General features: G+C 43.8%; 1 protein-coding gene across 1 annotated transcript in view; it reads right to left on the bottom strand.

The window, feature by feature from the left end:
- CPNE4 (copine 4) overlaps positions 1-14,438 on the bottom strand; it is a 479,073-nt gene that overhangs the window by 416,028 nt on the left and 48,607 nt on the right. The window lies entirely within an intron of this gene.

Genomic DNA, 14,438 nt, shown 5'->3' with positions numbered 1-14,438 from the left:
AAACTAAATAAGAATGTAAAGAAAGCTTGATATTAGAATGGAATCCACAGTATGTAGTAATCATCTACAGTCTACACCTTATACCTCAGAAAATATACTGTATTTTAATCTAAAATTCCAGTGAAGTGTGCACAAGAGAGGATGCTATTATTTCCCTCATATTTTCTTCTCAGATCATTGTGTTGCTAGGGAAATGCATATACCGTAATCTGCAAACGGTGACTCATAACTGCCAAGGCCCTAGAAATCTGAAGTGTCACAACAGGCGGTTGGAATATAGCATTTGGCAAAATAGTACAAATCTAACAAATGCTCTAAGGAGATCTGGAACTAGGTTTCCCCTTTTTATGCAAATGGACTGTATATTACAGTGGTATTACCATCTAGAATATGATATTACTTCCTGATCACTAGGGGTCTGACCCTACTAATCCTGAGAATCAAGTGTCTGAAGCACAGACTCTCTTTACAGTCTTTGCCTGTCCATTGGGTACATAGTCACATAGTTAATACGGTTCGAAAAAAAGACATGAGTCCATCAAGTTCAACCAAGGGATAGGTGGGGATGCGAATCCTGTTATGCATTGGAACTGGAACAGAGCTTCATTCAAGTGAATTGGCCTAGCTGAAGTTCCATACTTATTAAACATTTTGTTGGTAAATATGGAACATTTAAGTACTATTCCAAGAGCGTCCAACCTGACCAGGAATACCTACTACAAATCATAGGCATGCGCAGCCTATTGCATTAGGGTGTGCACCGCGTGAGTATGTGTGTATATATATATATATATATATATATATATATATATAGCCTTTATGCCATTAGCCCCCATTATCAGCCCTTATGCCTCATTAACCCCGATTATGCCTGTCATTAGCCCCCATTATGCCTTATTAGCCCCCATTATGCCTCATTAGCTCCAATTATGCCTCATTAGCCCCATCATCAGTGCTTATGCCTCATTAGCCCCCATCATCAGCCTTTATTCCTCATTAGCCCCCATTAATTATCAGCCCTTATGTCTCATTAGCCCCCATTATCAGCCCTTATGCCTCATTAGCCCCATTATCAGGCCTTATGTCTCATTAGTCCCCATTATGCCTCTCATTAGTCCCCATTATGCCTCTCATTAGCCCCCACTATGCCTCTCATTAGCCCCCATTATGCTTCTTATTAGCCCCCATATGCCTCATTAACCCTGATTATGCCTGTCATTAGCCCCCATTATACCTCATTAGCCCCAATTATGCCTCATTAGCCCCCATCATCAGTGCTTATGCCTCATTAGTCCCCATCATCAGCCTTTATTCCTCATTAGCCCCCATTATCAGCCCTTATGCCTCATTAGTGCCCATTATGTCCCCAGAAGCCTCATTTTTTATAAAATAAAAAAACACTTACCTCTCTGCTCCTGGACGCCGCCGCCCCTTGCCTCCCATGATTTTCTTCCTCCTGATGTCAGCTCTCGGCTGTGCGCTTTGAACTGGCTCGCACGTCACAAAGCGCCTCACGCTGTGCACAGCCCGGCACAGCCAACAGCCGTCCAGCGGGGCTCAAGAGGCAGCTGATGGAGGTGACAAAACCCTTAATTTAGGGGCTTGATTACGGTGTGCGCACGCCTATGCTACAAATTCTACTAACTTGCATGGATTGTTTCCGAAAATTAAGGATGATCCTGAAAATTCCAGATTATTGACATGAAAAACTTAGTAAATGGGCATTTTATTTTCAGGGTTGAGGAGTGCCAGAGGTTGGACACCAAACAATCATAAGATAGCAATATGCCACCACTCTTGAGATGGGAATACCCTTTAACATTATTATGTCTTTCTGTAGTACTAGCAATGAAAAATCCCCAATAAATTGTGTTTCATCTACTGTAATCTCATTGCCTCAGAACTTAATGTCGTATCTTTTCAGGTACTCAATGTACCAAAACAATAGCTAGAACAAGAATACTGGGAGCTGGTGGTTTTTTGAAAAGCCAGTTTAGCATTGGAAAGAATAAGTAGGCACTAGAACTTTGTACAAAGAGGAGGATCACTGGTCAGACTAATGGGTTGAAATGTTAGCAAGAATAAGGACAGACAGCAGTAAGCACAATAGTCCAGGTCAAAAATTAGGCAGAGGAGTCAAATGAAATAAGACAAATCAATCCAAATCCAAACTCTTGGTCTTCCTATTTTACTATAAAGAAACATTGACTTCATGTGGTCTTTTGTTTTATTCTTTTGACATAACACCTAAATGCACAAGTTAATCCACGCCAACATGTTCACCACAAAAAGTCTCCAGTAGGCGCTACCATTCAGTCAACTTCAGTCATCAATTCAGTCATCAATCTGCATTTCTTGAAACAGTAGAAATAAACCTGCACAAGTGCAAACAAACTGCTTAGTAGACTATTTGGTGGTGTATCTGGTCATAGGCACTACACAGGTACTGCCTGAGAGGCAATGGATTCTGCAACTTTTAAGAGCTATGTACACCCTTGGAAACAATTTTTTTTAATGAGTGCATGTTACTCTTTTTGTCTAAAAATCATTTTTTAAATTGACCTTTATCAAAAATATTGAGCTGTTCTGTCACAAAGTGTTAACTGTTTTTCTAGCTATGTGAATGGTACTTTCACTTTTACTTTGTGCCGATCATCTAATCAACCTTATCTCTAAACTACTAAGAGGTCATAAATACTTATTTAAGCCACATTCTTATCAGTACGATAAGAACTGAGCTATAATGAGTGCTTAGGAGGTCAGAGAGCAGAGATAAGGAGTCCGTCTGCTCCTAGTCTGGGGGAAGAAACTGAAAATACTAAAGTGTACTGTCACGGAACTACCGAGACATACGGATGTCCTGGCAACAGTGAGTGGTAGGAGATCTGTGAGACTGGCTACACGTGGTTTGATCTGACAGATTTACCTTTTGGATCAATAGGTGTCTGAGTTGTTTCTGGTAATGGCCACACCCCTTGCCGCCAGGTATTGCTTATGTGGTCATTTAACCTTCCTTATTTATAGTTGCTTCTCCCACTATGCTGTGCGGTTTATAGCTTCTGTGCCTGTGGATTGTTTGTGGTTGGATCTCGGCTGAGTTCCTGGTGCTTCCATAGCCTCTTTGAAGTTAAGTCTTTCCTTTCCCTTTTGTATTTTGTTTGGGTTGGTTTGTGTTTCATTTCCCTATTGTTTGCAAGTAGACTCCTGTTTGTCCTTCCTTTTGGAGGAACAGGTAGTATCGTCCCTGCCATTAGTACCAGGTTCCTGTAGGGCTAGATAGGACTCAAAGTATTCCTGCGTATGAACTTACCTACCTTTGGGTCTGTTCATACTGGTTGTCAGTCAGGATTTTGGTTAGGGTTTTCACTAGGAGGTGTCCATCTTCCTTCCCTAGTTCTCAGGCCTGATTCCCTGTTTCCCCCTTCCCTCCTATGCTTGGTGTGGTGTTTCCCTCCCACACCGAAGCGTGACATGTACATAGCCTTTGAATTTTACACCCAGGGACATTTTATTTATTAAGTTTCTTTTCATCTTGAATAGTTATGGGCAGTTTTAAAAACATTACATGCATAATGGCAGAAAACAGATTACACTATAATAATAGAAACCACATTATTTTACAGGTGTCCGCTTTGGAGTGTCTCTTCTTGTTCTCTAGCAATAAGTTGATCATAAAGTACAATTAGCTGTATCTTGTGCAGGAGCCTGGCAGTAAGTGTTTAATTGCCCTGCAGCATCACAGCAGTCGAAATTAGGTATTACACAGTACCAATTAATATAAATTGGTTAGCTTAGATTCCAGAATGATGGAAATACTTCTTACAGCTCAGCTCTGATTTGGCTAATAGAGAAGGATTTCCTAACAGGATAATTGAAAATATATTTTTTTAAGCCTGACAACCCTTAAAGATAACTGGTCATGTTAGTATATTATGTTTAGCATTGTACACAGACTATGCACTAGCCATTGACTAATGAATTAAATGCACATATTTGTACTAGAAGAATACTACATACTATGTTTCCAAATTTAGATCTCTGTCTCTTATGTAAATGATTGGTCTCCACTGGGTACATCAGGCTTTCAAAGTCAGCCACAAGGCTTTACGTTTGTTAATTATTATTTAATATTGTAAAATCCCATGGTTGCCAGCGGAGCTTTTTACAATTTGGCAAAAGTACTCTTTGCAATATGTTACGTTTGCAGTCAGCAAAAATAAATTATTTCAGCTATCTCATGAGAAATCCTTAAGGGATAGATGGAAAAAAAGCGAGATTAAGCTTTACTCTTTCTTGTTAATCACCAGAGGGATTAATGTATTTAATGGGACGGGAATAACACATTAAAAAAAGCCGCAAACAATAGGTCAAAGTGAGATTTTTATTTCCTGCTTAGAAAGTATTTAATCTACCAATATAAGGATATCTATATTTTAAGGGAATCATTGACTCACTCTGTAAATGCTGTAGACTGTAGTTATAAAACTGGGTGTTTAAACCTTCAGGAAATAATTTTCCAGGAAAGTTTCCATACGGTATACAGTATTAAGGTGTTATATGAATGTTCGCTGAAGGAAGGGTCCACAGTCATAGATATAAAGCTAAAGTCTAGGTGCATCTCAATAAAGTACAATATCATCAAAGAGTTTGTTTATTTCAGTAATTCAAATCAAAAAGTGAAATACATAGATTACATAGATTAATTAAACACAGGGTGATCAATTTCAAGCATTTATTTCTTTTAATGTCAAGTCCACCTGTGTGTAAATATCAAGTCCACCTGTGTGTAAATTATTCTCAAAATAACTGCAACTGTTCTGTGAAACCCTCAGAGGTTTGTTAGAAAACATTAGTGATTAAACAGCATCACGAAAACCAAAGAACACACCAGACAGGTCAGGGATAAAGTTGTGGAGAAATGTAAAGCAGAGTTTGGTTATAAAAATCCCAAGATCTGAACATATCATGGAGCACTGTCCAATCCATCATCCAAAAATGGAAGGAGTATGTCACAACTGCAAACCTTCTAAGACATAGCTTTCCACCTAAACTGACAGCCTAGGCAAGGAGAGCAGTAATTGGAGAAGCAGCCAAGAGGCCTTTGATCACACTGGAGGAGCTGCAAAGATCCACAGCTCAAGTCCACAGGACAACTATTAGTCATGTACTCCACAAATCTGGCCTTTATGGAAGAGTGTGGAATTTTTGACAGCAAGCTAAGGAGTCCCATTTACAGTTTGCCACAAACCATGTAGGGGACACAGCAAACATGTGAAATAAAGTGCTCCAGCCAGATGAGACCAAACTTTTTGGCCTAAACGCAAGATGCTTTGAGTGGCAGAAAACTAACACTGCACATCACCCTGAACACACTATCCCCACCATGAAACATAGTGGTGGCAGCATCATGCTGTGGGGATGGTTATCTTCAGCAGGAACAGGGAAGCTAAATACAAGGCAATCCTGGTGGAAAACCTTTGAAAGGCTGCAAAAGATTTGAGAATGAGGTGGATGTTCACCTTCCAGCAGGACAATGACCCTAAACATGCAGCCAGAGCTACAAATGGAATGGTTTGGATGAAAGCATATTCATGTGTTCTAAATACCCAGTCAAAGTCCAGACCTAAATCCTATTGAGAATCTGTGGCAAGACCTGAAAATAGCAAGACTCCATCCAATCTGACTGAGCATGAGCTAATTTGTGAAAAATTGGCAGAAATGTCCCCCTTTAGATGTGCAAAGCTGGTAGGGACATACCCCAAAAGTCTTTCAGCTTTAATTGCAGCAAAAGGTGAGCCTACCTATTGAATCATGGGGGCTGAATGCAAATGCACACCACTTTCCAAATTTTTATTTATAAAAAATGTTCAAAACCATGTAGCCTTTTCTTATCACTTCACACATACTTGCTATATTGTGTTGGTCTATCACATAAAATCACAATAAAATACAATATAGGTTGTGGATGTAACATGAAAAAATGTGGAAATGTACAAGGGGTATATATACTTTTCCAAGGCACTGTACTTTTCAGTAGGCCAACATTTCTATATAAAAAAAAATAATTGTGATTGGTCTTATATAATATTCTAATTTTCTGAGATAAAGACTTTTGGGTTTTCATTAGCTGTAAGCCATGATCATAAACATTAAAATAAATAAATGCTTAAAATAGATCACTCTGTGTGTAATGAATCTATATTATACATGAGTTTTGCTTTTTGAATTGAATTACTTAAACAAATTACCACTTGGGGCGGGCTTGTGCAATCACTTCCCCTTTTATGGGCTGGTTTCAAGATTGTCTCGGCAACATCGAGATTGTCAAGTAAGAATTCTATAAAATATTACATAATGCTGAGAATATGTTATGATTCCATTATGGCTTGGTCACTGGGCCATCCTATAGTGCAAACATTTTAACATCTTCCATATATAGTATGTTCTATTTTTCAGATCATTTTGATTCATACAAAATACAGTTTTTAAAATATTAAAGCAACCCTCCAGTTCAAGAAAAAAATCATATTAACTGGGGAACGAACAGGACACTTATATGGTGCCACTTTTTCATCTTTTTAGTTGTAGATTTGCTAAATCTCAGGCTTCTTTTCTACCATGCAAGATGACTGCACCACTTTTCAGACAATCTAAGGCACACTGCACATTGGTAGCCAGAAACACTTCCTACTTGTCCAGCTCTACTCTTGGATTGGGTAGCTTATTTGAGCAGTGCTGGCCAATCCAAGGGCAACAGAAAATGTCTTGGGCTACCAAATGCACAGTGTGCATCCAACAATCTAAGAAGCGTTGTGACCATTTTGGATGGCAAAAGAGCATCCTGGGAATTTACAGATATGCAGCTATAAACATGAAAAGGAGAACATCATGTAAGTGTTCTGTTTATTCCCCAGTTAATGTGATTTTTTTTTCTTCAGAGCGTTTCTTTAATGCACTTATGTAAAGGTGTTGCGTCAATTTCTTATGTATCCCCTATCCAGAAGATAGGGCATAGCCATTTCAACCATGTAGATCCAACCGCACCAATAAAGAGAATGTGGTTCCTGTTCCACCACGTGAATGAAGTGGCAGTTAAAACATTACTGCTGCTGCTACATTTATCTGCATGGGAGTCCTGCAAATTGTGTACAGCGCATTGGCTATCTCTGGCACTACCATAGAAATGAGTGGTGCGGTACCAGATCATTTGGGGGAATGGGACCCCCTTGTGATTGGGGGGTGTCCCAGCAGTCAAACCCTCAATCATATCTGGTGGATAGGAGATATATATATAGAATTTAGCTCAATCGCCTTAACCTCTACATGCCCTCAGAAAAACAGTACATCCGAGGTGCAAGGAACCAGCTCAATAGCTGAGCCCATTCCATACACTGCGGGTGCTAACCAGGTTCAGAGATCGTGGTAGCTCTGATCCTGTTCAATTAGCCTATCAGATGGCATGTGCAATAGCAATGGTGGCATCTGAGAGGTAAGTCAAAGGGAGGGGCTCCCATGCTGAAAGCATGGAGTTCTGACATATCACGCTAAGATCTTGCAAAGGCTCCCAGGCCTGCAATACCAAACTGCCTGTTAAGCTCTGCCGGAGGTAGAGGCAGGAGCTGTCACCAGCCAGCCACAAGCAATTCCAGAGAATGGGTGAAAAGTGCTAACTACTTGTATAGACTATGCAACCAACTGTGGCATTCAGTTTCTGTAGGATAACTGTTGGACAGTGGCATGAGGTACAGAAACACTGTGTGTTAACTGACTTCCGTTTTAGGATAGCTGGTGGACAAGCACTACATAATAGTGTGGCATTTTATGTGTAAATTGACAACCACACAGTAAATAAAAACAACATTTACATACTATAACTTCTGGAGCATCAATTTTAAAAATTAGAGACTTTTATTACTAGAGATGAGCAAATTTCTCAAAAATTTGATTCGGCAGGTTTGCAGATTTTTTTAAAGAAAATTTGGTTCAATACAAATGTATTTGTGGCGAATCAAGTTAACAAACGGCTATTTCCTGGCTGCAGAGAGCCTTTATAGGGGTGTAGAACACTGTGCCTTGCAGTTACACACATATGGAGTCTGCTGTGGTAGTGAAACAATACAATGAGTCAGTATGACATGCAGATGACAGGCATCGCTCTTAGAATCACTGCACACTTCTCTTATTTGTGCAGTTACCAAATAACTCAAGTGTGAGCTCAGCCTTACAGCTCAATGTTAGCGTCAAGAAGAAGCTCACTCCTTTTACACTGTCAGCAGCTGATTCCGCATATATGTCTACAGAACCTGTTCTATTAAACGCTTATACAAGTAGAGCCCCCCCCCCCCCCCGACAGAGTGGAGAGAGTGTCAGCAGTAAGTTTGTGTTGACGTCACTGATTATTTCTGATCCGTCAGAAAAATTACCCCCAAAAACGGATCCTGTCTGTGGAGCATCCGCCTTCACTCGGTCAGCATTTGGTCAGAAATCCATCACTATTGATGAAGCCCAAAAAATCTGAAGTGGATCCAAAACAGAGATGACATGTGAATGGAATATTTGCATGTCTTCTGTGTTTTGTACCCACTCCGGCTTTTGGCTAACAAATCATAAGCCAATTCTGATGCAAAATAGGGACCATATCATGCAGGCCTTACAGCTGTTACATAGACAGGATCCATTGTGCGTCTCATTTTTTCTTCCTTCTGACAGTTCAGAAGAAGGGTCAAATAAGTGATGTCAGCCAGGCCTAAAGGCAAAATAGTGGCCCAGTCATGAAGTGGGGAGGGTGGGAACAGGATGAGAAGTCCACAGAGTGGCCCTATGACATAGTGATGAAGTGGAGGTAGCATGAGGAGACCACAGAATGGCTTAATGACAGATTCTGGAGATGGCAGCTGCATCAGGAGGAGGCCACAGAGTGGCACAATGACAGTGTGGAGGTGGAAGCAGCATCAGGAGGCCACAGAGTGGCACAATGACAGAGTATGAGGGTGGCGGCAGCAGCAGCATTAGGAGAAGGCCCCAAAGTGGCACAATGACAGAGTGTGGAGGTGGCAGCATCAGGCGGAGGCGACAGTGTGGCACAATGACAGAGTGTGGAGGTGGTGGCAGCAGCATTAGGAGGAGGCCACAGGGTGGCAAAATGACAGTGTAGAGGTGGCAGCAGCATCAGGAGGAAACAGAGTGGCAAGATGAAATAGTTTTGAAGTAGCAGCAGCATCAGGACACAACAAAGTGGCAAGGTGACATAGTGTAGAGGTGGAAGCAGCATCAGGAAACCACAGAATGGCAAGGTGACATAGTGTGGTGGTGGCAGCAGCATCAGGAGACCACAGAGTGGCAAGGTGACATAGTGTGGTGGTGGCAGCAGCATCAGGAGACCACAGAGTGGCAAGGTGACATAGTGTGGAGGTGACAGCAGCATCAGGAGACCACAGAGTGGCAAGGTGACATAGCGTGGAGATGGCAGCAGCATCAGGAGACCACAGAATGACCTGGTGACAGAGTGCGGAGGTGTGTGGCAATACTAGTACCAGCTGAAGATGGTGGGTGAAAGAAGAAGCACTTGGCATCAGATGTGTGGCATCAGGTGGGTGGCATCATCAAAATAGTTGCTGAGGCAAGTAGCCAAAAGAAAACCTGTCTCTTTTGTCAAAGTGTTGGTGTGGCACCATGGAGGATCTAGTCTGATGCATCAGGCATTAGTGGCTGGAAATCCTGACTGATCCACATCTGATTCATCTTGACGAAGGTCAGTCTCTCTACATTTTGGGTGGACAGGCAAATTCTTCTTGGGGTAACTATAGCCCCCGCCGCACTAAACACCCGCTCTAATAGGACACTACTGGCCAGGCAGGACAGCTTTTCCAGGGCAAACTATGCCAGTTGCGGCCACAAATTCAGTTTGGCTGCCCTGTAGTCCAGCAGCTCTTCATGTGGGGTGGCAGGGTGCTGTCTAAGTATGCCACCACCTACTAGTTCAAGGCCTGCTCCAGGTCTAGCTGCTGCTGGTGAGTAATTTCTTCACTAGGCAGGTGAAGAAAGCTGCTCATCAGCGACTCTAGACTCAAGTTGCTGCTGATGGAGCTGGAACTGCTACTACCCCCCACCCTGCCACAGCAGCCATGGCAGAGGAACGTGAGCACAGAGTGCCCCCTGGTCATACCTGCGAAAGGATGGATAAAGGAGCAGATAGGCAGCGGCAAACTGACTACATAGGATGTCTCTATAGTAGTTCAGTTTGTCCTCCCTCTCAGCGGGTGTAAATAAGGCTCCTATTTTGGACCGGTAGCGAGGGTCCAACAAGGTGTAGAACCACAAGTCAACCCTCTGCCGAATGCTGAAAATTGTCTGTCACTACGCAAGAAAGTGAGCATGCATCGGGCCTTTTCTGCAAGTGACTCGGAGGGACTCGCTGCCTCCATCTCCACTACATACTGCCATGGTGTGTCTGTGTCCTCTGCCCCATCTTCCTCATCACCCTGTAGCTCCTCTGGCTGCTTCTGCTCCTCCTCTCCGGTCACCTGTGTAGAAAAACCACCCATTTCACTACACATTGCTTGTGCAATGTCCTCCTCCAGTTCAGCACCCACAGGGCTTATGTGGTCGTGAGATCTAAGCGCCACGTCTCCAGTCCCCTGACCAGCCAGATTTACCAGCATCTGTTCCAGGACATGAAGCAGTGGAATGAGGTTGTTCATCCCGTAGTCCTAGCGACTGACAAATAACGTGGCGTCCTCAAATGGTCTGAGCAAACGGCAGGTGTCACGCATGAGCTTCCACTGGCTGACATCGAAGTTACAGAGGGGAGTATTCCTGTCCACATCATCAAGAAATCGTTTTTGGCCTTTCTCTGTTTGTATATAGTCGGTCCAACATATGGAGGTTGGAATTCCAACGGGTGGAGACGTTTCATATCAGCTTATGTTGGGGGATGCCGTTCTGCCGCTACAGCTCAAGGAGGGTGTGCTTTGCAGTGTACGAGTGGCTGAAGTGCATGCAAAGTTTCCTGGCTTGACAACCAGATTGAACACGTGTGCAGTGCAGGGCGCATGGCTCAGCCCTCCTTGACGCAGTGCCAACACCATGTTCTTCCCGCTGTCGGTCACCATGGTTCTGATTTTGTCTTGACACGGAGAAAGCCAGGGTTAAATTCTTTGATGAAGGACACAGAGCAGTTCCTCCCCTGTGTGACTCAGTTCGCACAGGCAAACGAGGTACAGAGCAGCATGACACCACCGTGCGCTGCACATGTAGTATGCTGGAGGGGCACTGTGAATTGTCACTGCAGTGGAGGCTGAGGACACGGTGGAGGATGAGGAGGCAGAGGCGGACATTGTCGCAGGACCAATGGCATGAAAACGTGGAGGCGGAAGTGGCATTACCTGGCCAAGTTGCTGGTATGGCTGTGCAGGAACCACATTCACCCAGTGAGCCATAAAGCACATGTATTGTCCCTGAACGTAGTTACAGCTCCACACGTTGGCATTGACTTGCACTTTGGCAGACACCGACAGGCTCAAGGACTGGCCCACCTTCTGTTCTACATACGTGTGTAGGGCTGGTACTGACTTTTTGGCAAAAAAAAGATGTCTTAGGAGTCTCCACCTCGACTCGACACAAGCCATTTCTCTGAAAGGTGCAGAGTTTACCACTTGGAAAGGGAGGGACTGCAGCACCAGCAACTTGGCCAGGAGCACATTCAGCTTCTGTGCCGCTGGATGAGTGCACGCATACTGTTGTCTCTTAGCCATAGCTTTGGTGATCGATTGCTGACGGAATGACTGATAAGGAGGAGGAGGAGCAGGAGCATCAGGGCCACCAGATGATGAGAAGGACAGACAGCTCTTTCGGCTGGGGTGGTGAGCCTTGACTGCCTAAAATCGGGTGCGTGCCACTGGGTGATGTAGCGATTGGTGCGGCAGGCTGGACCACCACATCGGAGCCATGGTTATCCCAGGCCACTTTATGGCTATGGTGCCAATATTTGCACCCTGGCCACGCTTCACCCTCTGCCCACAGATTCTACAAATGGCCATGGTCACCTCTTCTGGTGGCTTAACAAAAAAGTGCCACACCGCCGAGTAGGTGATTTCACCCCCAACATTACGCGCTGACTGAATGCTACCACCACTGCCTCCGTGAACCCCTGCAACACTACTTTCCAGGCAGGTAGGCTTCTGCGAAGCCGGTGGTCTACCCCGGGCATGTTTGGCTCCCGACCTCCCACTGTTGCCACCCTGCTGACTCCCGGCCATGCTAGCAACTTGCTGGCTCCACTGCTGCCTCACGGGCAAGCTGCCACCCTCTTCTCTCAATGATAATAAAGCCTCTAGTTCACCCAGATCCCAAGTGCGATCAGCTACATCATCATCATCGAGTACTGTCTACACTTCACTGATGTCCTCCTCAACGGTCTCTGGGTCAGGTGCCTGACCGCTCGCAACACCAGCTCTCACGCAACTCTCCTAATCACTACATGCCAGTCTACCGGAGGAAGTGGCGGATGTCTCCTCCACATCTTGGCTGGCCAGTAGCTGCTGTCTGTAGTTTTGTCACTTCACCACACAACGGCTAATAAGCCCTTTTTTCCCACTAATACACGCCAAAAAGGACTTCATAACATATAACTGCACCCCTGAATGGCAAATAGGCACTTTTTTTTGTGTCACTAATACACGCCAAAAAGGGTTTTAGAACATATAACTGCACCACTGAATGGCAAATATATTTTTATTGCCACTAATACATGCCAAAAAGGGCTTTAGAACATATAACTGCACCGCTAAACGGTAAATAGGCCCTTACTTTTTTCCACTTATACACTCCACAAAAGGCTTTAGAACATATAACTGAACGGCAAATATATATTTTTTTGCCACTAATACAAGCCAAAAAGGGCTGTACTTTTCTCACTTCACCACACAATGGCAAATACTTTTTTTTGTGCCACTAGTACATTAAAAAGGGGCTTTAGAACATATAACTGCACCGCTGAACAGCAAATATATATATTTATTTGCCACTAATACTTGCCAAAAATGCCTGCAATTTTCTCACTTCACCACACAACAGCAATTATATTTTAATACACACCAAAAAAGGCTTTAGAACATATAACTGCACTGCTGAACGGCATATAATATATATTTTTTTGCCACTAATACACGGCAAAGAGGGCTTTAAAACATATAACTGCACCGCTGAACGGCAAATATATATATTTTTTCCACTAATACATGCTAAAAAGGGCTTTAGAACATAGAACTGCACTGCTGAACAGCATATACGCCCTTATTTGTTTCCACTTACACACACACCACAAAAGGCTTCAGAACATATAACTGCACCGCTGAACGGCAAATATATATTTCTTTCCACTAATACACACCAAAAAGGGCTTTAGAACATATAACTGCAACGCTGAACGGCAAATATATTTTTTTTTGCCACTAATACACGCCAAAAAGGGCTGTAATATACCTGCATCTACAAAATTACTGCTTGAGGGTGATATACCAGCTTCAACTAACAACTTATTGAGGCCTGCCATATATCATCTTCCACAAAATAGTGATAGAGGTTTTCAATATACCTGCATCCACAAAATTACTGCTTGAGGGTGATATACCAGCTTCAACTAACAACTGATTAAGGCCTGCGATATATAAGCTTCCACAAATACTGCTCTTCTCTAGGGACTTTGGCACAGGGGCAGGCCGTTCCTCAGGGGTGGTAGGGGTCGGACAGGTGCACCAGGCCGGAGCCTAAGTGGGAAGGTGTTTGCGATTATGTCAAAGGATGCACCAGAGTTGGTTGAGTGGCTCACTCAGCCTTCCGCCTCTGCACCCTCCTCATCCTCTGTATCTGCACCCTCCTCACTCTCTGCTGTGTGCACCCAAAATACACCATCACCACCACCACCACCATAGCCCCTCCACTTAAGTCAGAGGAATTATTTTCCTATCCATTCCCAGACCTTACAGTTGCGCAGCCATTCTTGGCATCGGATCAGGTTGAGAAGTTAGCAACGGCCGCCGCCCAGTAGTCTGACGACAGTGCCCAGATCAGCCCAAGGAGGGCTTCACGTGGGTGCCCACAAGAGAAGAAGAGGGGAGTTTAGAGGGAGATACGGAGCAGCAGATAGGGAGGAGAAGGAGGAGGAGCAGTAGAACTCGCAGTGCACAGGAGGCAAAAAGCAGACTGCAAATGTATCTGGAGCAAGCCATCTACCATGCACGGTCACATCTTGCGCTCCCAGGAAGACGACACATGGCTCCTCAGTGTGAGCTTTTTTTAACGTGTCAGCTGCTGACAATAGTGTTGCCATCTGCAACCTGTGCTGTTAACGTAAAAGTAGCGGTAAGCCCAACACTCAACTAGGGATGACCGCCTTAAGAAAGCACCTGGCTTCCCATTGTTATGGATCATTAAGACAA

This window comes from Bufo gargarizans, chromosome 5 (genome assembly GCF_014858855.1).
Source record: "Bufo gargarizans isolate SCDJY-AF-19 chromosome 5, ASM1485885v1, whole genome shotgun sequence".
NCBI classification, from domain to species: Eukaryota; Metazoa; Chordata; class Amphibia; order Anura; family Bufonidae; genus Bufo; species Bufo gargarizans.
The sequence above is the reverse complement of the archived record's forward strand: the minus strand, read 5'-3'. Positions and strand labels throughout refer to the sequence as shown.